Below are 6,649 nucleotides of genomic sequence, written 5' to 3'. Positions count from 1 at the left end.
TGCCAATAGTAGGCTAAAATAAGATAATCTACTATCTCCATAAGTGGTCTAAGCTTTCAAAGCTTTTTATGGTTTGGGGACGCCCCTTTAATTAGTGCGAGATATTCTAAATGCATATAATCATGCATTATCTATAAATTTTTGGAGGGTTATTATAGTTCTTTTTTATCTACATCTATCAAATCAAAGTTCATATATGATGGTTCAAATTGATGCCTCTCTTGACCTTTAAAGTAACCAAGCTATTCCACCATTATTTGGTTAGAAAATGACCAAAAGTTATAGTGGTAGGCTTCAATCTTAGGCTTCGTTTAGGACGACTTTCTTATTGCTTCTTAAAACAACTTTTTAGTACAAACATTTAAATTTTTGTACTAAAAAGTTGCTTTAAGCAGCAGTAAGAAAGACGCCCCAAACGAAACCTTAGTATAAAAATGCAGCTTCTTGAGATTAATTGACAACATAAATGGTTTGCAAAATGGATGCTTGTAGAACTCCTAATAAATTCAAATTAAAAACGGTTGAGATCAAATTTAGAACATAAAAAAATAGTTGTAATAGTGTGCTATTTTTTGTCTAAATACTCATCGATGAAGGATAATCCAATATTGTAGATAGCTCGCAAATTGATTTCTTGTAGAGGTCATAAGAATCCATGTGTATAGATGCCATTAGATGAATAGCATGGAAACAAGCAAAAAAATAGGATCCCTTATTAATAATCGAGTCAACAAAGTGAATGATTATTACAAGCAACCAACTCATAACTCGAGGTAGGTGTGTCAATAAATGATTTGACCCAACAACCCACACAAACGTGACTCAAGAAATTTAGGTTGAGACTGACCCGATTAATTTTTGAGTCAGATTTGGGTTATAAATCATGTCCCAAATAAATTTTGGGATGTGCTTGGGTTGACCCAAAACTCAAAATCGACTCGATTATCATTCAGATTCGAGTTAGAGTGGTCGGGTTCTGACTATGCAGATTGTATTTGGGTTAAGTGGGTGGTGTTAATCTAAAAAGAATACAAAGTCAATATGATAAACATGTCAAATGGGTCGAGTTCAACTGAATTGGGTTCAAGTCAAATATTTGTACTCGCATAATAAACAAGTTGGGTTCAAATTAAGATTATTTGTGTCTAACACAAGCCCAACTCCACCAACTAGAATTTACACCCCTAGCTGAAGGACATATGACCTCCATGTTCCTAACACAAGAGGAAGTAGAAGGTCCCATTGATCCCCTTGGACCATCTTCAGCCGATTGAGTTCAAACTAGCTCGTTTATTTCATGGTTCAAGTAGAATTAAAAAATTATAGTTTCATTGTTTTTGTAAATGCCATAATGAGACATGCATTCGACTACAATTTTTCAAAAATAACTTTATGCTTAATTAGTCGTTCAAAACCTTTTTGGTAATTTTCATTTAGTTTTTAATTATCTTGTTATTCACAAATTTGCATAAAAATGTGTTTTTTTAATAGAGACTTTTGTGATCCCAACATCTCTAAACTTATTATGATAATACTTATGTATTTTAGAGGATTTACATACATATAGTATAATTCTTATGTATTTATACATCTAACACAAAAAAATTTAAATTTACTTATATAACATTTTAGTGTCTCGATCACTTTAAAATATATACATGAAAAGGGATTTTTATTTGGTCCGGTCACAGGATGTAGCTCTACGTTCGGCCGCCAGTAGAATCGCGCCACACGTTTTCATTATTTACCACGCGCCCCGACAACCAGACCCAAAACGGACACAAGATTGCTCGGTATTGCTAGGTATTGGTCGATTTTGCTCGGCAATAACCAATATCGAGCAAATACCGAGTTGTACCGAGTTTTTTCTAGCAATATCGAGCAAATCCCTAGCAATCCCGAGCAAATACTGACTTGTACCGAGTTGTAGAAAAACTCGGTACAACTCGGTATTTGCATGGTGTTGGTCTTCACAAAGCGGTATTTCTCGTTTTTGCAAAGCAATACCGAGAAAATCGCGAACATAGCATTCCCGGGTTCTGGTCCAGGTCAAATCGTCAGGCCGCACGATAAAGAGTAAGAGCACGTGGCGACATATTGTTGGCGGCCGAACGTAGTTCTACGTCCGGTCAGAGGACGTAATATTTGTTCCATGAAAAGACACCTCTCACATTATAAATATTAATATTAGTGATATTCTTATATGATTTAAGGATTTATATCTTATACAAATAAATATCAAAATTTAGATGTTATATATTCAAGTACATAAGAATTGTGCCGTATCTATGTGAATCTCCATGTATTGCATATGCATTATATGATTTGTTTGGTATTGTATGGGGGCTTATTTATCTTGAATTTCGACTAAATTAAATGGCTGAAAATGTTTCTAGGCTTGGCCACAATATTCCAATTAAAATTTAAATATTCATGGTTATTAATCTATTCTTAGGGTAATATCTTAAATGATGGTACATTACCAAATTAATACTAAAAATAAATGAAAAATCACCTATTCAAACGGGTTGTTAAGTTATTATTTTTCTTGATGTGAAATATTTAGGGGATTAAAGAATTATTATTATACTAAATTAATAAATAAAGAAATCAACTTTTAATGAGGTGAATGATAAGAACACATCTTAAATAAACATTTATCATCTTCTCTCCCTGTTTTTGTTAATTTAGGAGGTCCGTTTGACACGGCTGTAATTTTTTGTAAAGGTGAGTGTAAAGTTTTTTTTAAGGGAAAATTAGTGACAGATATCCAATTGAATATTTATTCTTAATAAAATATCAGCTGTTTTCAAATCCCCACGAATAGCCAACCAAGCAAAAGTTGAATATCCGAAGGCATGATGTTTATGCCAAACATAAATTTGCTAATCATATTTAACATCATCCTTGAAAATTTTCAAATAATAATATTTAAATGAATCACCAGCAAAATTATCCCAAAGAAGACACTTGGAACTAAGTTCATGAATAGGGAGAGAGTAAATGAACTGTCTAAATAGAGAACTAAAGGTAATCAATAAGTCCTAACTATTAACAACAATCAATAGAAAAGGAGGAGCGGAACTATGGTATAAATTCAAGATAGATTGCTCTAAATAAAGATCAGAAATGGATGAACCCTTACAGTAGTGGTCCCAACACAAAAAAATTGGACTTTCAGAGTTAACCTCAAAATATAACTTAGATTTAACCTCTGTAGCAGTGCAATAGAGGTTTTTCTAGAAAGCAAAGGAGTTGGTGTTGGGAGGCTTCCAAGGAGATGTGTATCTACCTGATAACCACATGTTGAAAGGGGAGGATTCATTATAAAACCTAGTGATAAGGGAGCAATTACATGCAAATATGAGAGCTTGGAATGTAGGAATCCCCGAACCTCCCATGCTTTTAGGTTTGTAGGTATTAACCTAGGGATAATAGATGTAATTTCTTGGCATGAATATCTCCATAATGCAAAAAATTGGAGCACATTTTTCCCATGATGTTACAAGTAGACTTAGGTATAATAAATTCATGTATCCAAAATGCAATAGTATTGCAAATTGTATGCTTTAAGAACTACAACCCACCTTCAAAAGAAAGAAGTCTAGCTTTCCAACCAAATAAATGGTTAGTAAATTTCTCCATGAAAGGAGAGAAATCAAATACTCTAGGTATCTTGGGACATACGAGAAGTCCAAAATAAGTGAATTTGGTGCAAGAGCTATGTATTTTAAGAGTATTATAAATTTTAGTAGAGAATGGAGTGTTTGGGGAAATAATAAGATGAGTAGCAAAAATATTTTGGATTTCCATGAAAATGTTGTAATTTTAGACATTTGCTTTACCAAATACCAAAAGATCATATGTATAGAGTAGGTGAGAGATGTTGAAGCTATCCATGCTAAATCCCTCAAAGCTAAGGGTGGGATCATGCCCATCAATATGGCAAGAAAATGCATCCATGATAATATAAAGAGATAAGGACTCAATGAGCACCCCTTCCTAATGCCAGAAGAAGAAGGGAAGAATTCTTCTAAAGCTCCATCAATACACAGGAAAATTAACATTTGAAATACAAGCTTTAATGCATCTAATAAAAGGAGATAAACCATTCTAAGCCAACCTTGAGAGAATAAACCCCTAAAAATAGTATCAAATGTCTTCCTTATGTCAAATTTTGCACATATGAACTTTTGCTTAACATTTTTTTTAGAAGGTCCAAAATTTTAGAAGTTAAAATATTATTATCAGTGGATAAGTGATATTTAATGAAACCAATCTGACTAGAATGAATAATGGTGGGCATGATGGGCTTGAATCGAGAGGTAAGGATTTTAACAATAATCTTATAAAAAATATTACATAAGAAGATTGGCTTGAAGTCCGAAAGGTTATTAACATTAGATATTTTGGTAATCAAAGCTAAAGCAATTGCTTCAACACACTTGGGAGATAGCTTTAAGAAAAAAAAGGGACTTAACAACTTTGCATATATAGGGTCCCATAATTTGCAAACTTTTTTTTTTTTTTGTAAAATTCAAAGTTAAAGCCATATGATCTAGGAAAATAATAAGAGGAATCAGAGAAAACATGTAACTTTATTTCATCATCCGACACAAACCCAATCAAGGAAACTAAAAGGTGCTGGTTAATGGTCTTTCCAGGAGGGGAATGTCACGACCCGACCCGCGATCCTGATTTCGTCCAGACGAACCATACAGCCAAAACTGATTTTCTGCACAACCTGTACCGATCGTCCCGGACGATCCAACTTCGTCCCGGACGAACCTGGAGCAAAAACTGATATTACAGGGAAGATCTGGGGTTTGAGTATGAGGGAGAAGGGGAGTTATATAGACCTTTAAAATGGTTGAGGATAACATCCTCAACAACATGATGCATATGTGAAGAACTAGCCAAAGGTACAAATATATATTTCCTATTATAATAACCCCTTCTACGAATTTAAGAATGCAAGAATTTTAAAACTTCTTCTCCATTCAAGAGCTAATTGACTTTAGATCTTTGGATTGTTCGAGAGGATCAAGCAAAAGCACATTGAACAATACAACAATAATAACAACAACAACATCATGTCTTTATCCCCCTATGTGGGGTCGGCTACATGAATCCCTTTTCTACATTGTGTCATATTAAAAGTTAAATTCCATTTAAATATAATAAAGAAAAGTCATTTATAATATTTTATAACCAAGTTTTTTTAGGTCTACCTCTGCCTTTCTTAACATAGGTCAAATCTAATACGTTTACTTTCCTAACCGGGTCATCGGAAGGCCGCCGTTTTATATGACCAAACCATCAAATGTGTCTCTCCCTAATCTTATCTTCCACTAGAGCTACTCTAACATTTTCACGTACATGCTCATTTCGTACCATGTCTCTAAGAATATATCCACTCATCCACCCGAGGATCCTAATCTCTATAACACTTAATATATGTTTCTCTTTTAAAGACCAATATTCTACACCATAAAACATTACAAGTATAACCATCATCTTATAGAATTTTTGAGTTAATTTGATTGAGATTCGTGCATAATGTAGAATTAAGAGGATCCAAATCCAATTGAACTTGACATGCCTGTTGTTGGGAATGTAGATCAGCAAATCCAGCCCCAATAGAATTAGATGCACCCCAGCTCTTAGTCTTAATAGTGGCTTTGAGCGTGAGCTTATGATAAAGATCAACAATATGATTGCCTTGCATATGACGAGCAAAAACAAATATTAGTGTGTCTCAATAATCATCATTGTTTGCTCGATAACTTTTATATGAAAATTTATGACTATAGATAGGTTGATCTTTAGATTTGGGAATTATAGGTTAATGGTTTGAACAAGAGTATTGAAGCACTTAATAGAAAGAGCGAGGGAAAGTTTCCAAATAGGATTAATTAACTAAAACCCTATCTAGCTTTATATGAATGGGGTTATAGCTCTTCGATTAAAGCATGTAAACAAATTCCCAATATACACAAGATCAAGAAGATTGGCTTGAAAAATTAGAGAATTAAAAGGTCCAAGCCTGCTACTATGAATAGCATTGCCACCTATTTTTTCAAATTGAAATATGCAATAATTGAAGTCCCACATTACAACCCAAGGCATGACATTGGTTGGATTAGTATTCCTCAAATCCTTCCATCAGAGGCGGCGTTCTTCAAAAGAATTAGAAGCGTAACTTATAGATAATAAAAAAGACTGAGACCCTGCATTGATCAACCCATAAATCATCTGACTATAAATAAAATACGAAGCAAAACTTATTTTTTCACAATTCCATTTAATATAGATTATCCCAAATTTTGAATAATCAAAATTTTGGCAACTTTATTTATACTAAAAAAAATTGTGAGTGTTCTACAAAAGACATCATATCCTTAAAAAAATTGTGAACTAGCAATATTAAATGCTATAAAGCACAGTTTTCCAACATAATTTTATTTTAAATAATAATTAAATATAAATTATGATTGATATCTTAAAAACAAACAAATAAGAAACCAAACAGATCTTAATCGAATAAAAGGCTGAATCAATAATTCAGTTCTGTTTGCATTTGCTTGACCAGCAATAGTAAAAGCTTATTTCTTCGCCAATAAGTCTTGCTTGAAATAGCAGCGACTTC

Source organism: Dendrobium catenatum, unplaced genomic scaffold, assembly GCF_001605985.2.
Source record: "Dendrobium catenatum unplaced genomic scaffold, ASM160598v2 fragScaff_scaffold_659, whole genome shotgun sequence".
Classification (NCBI taxonomy): Eukaryota; Viridiplantae; Streptophyta; class Magnoliopsida; order Asparagales; family Orchidaceae; genus Dendrobium; species Dendrobium catenatum.
This window is presented reverse-complemented; position numbering follows the sequence as displayed.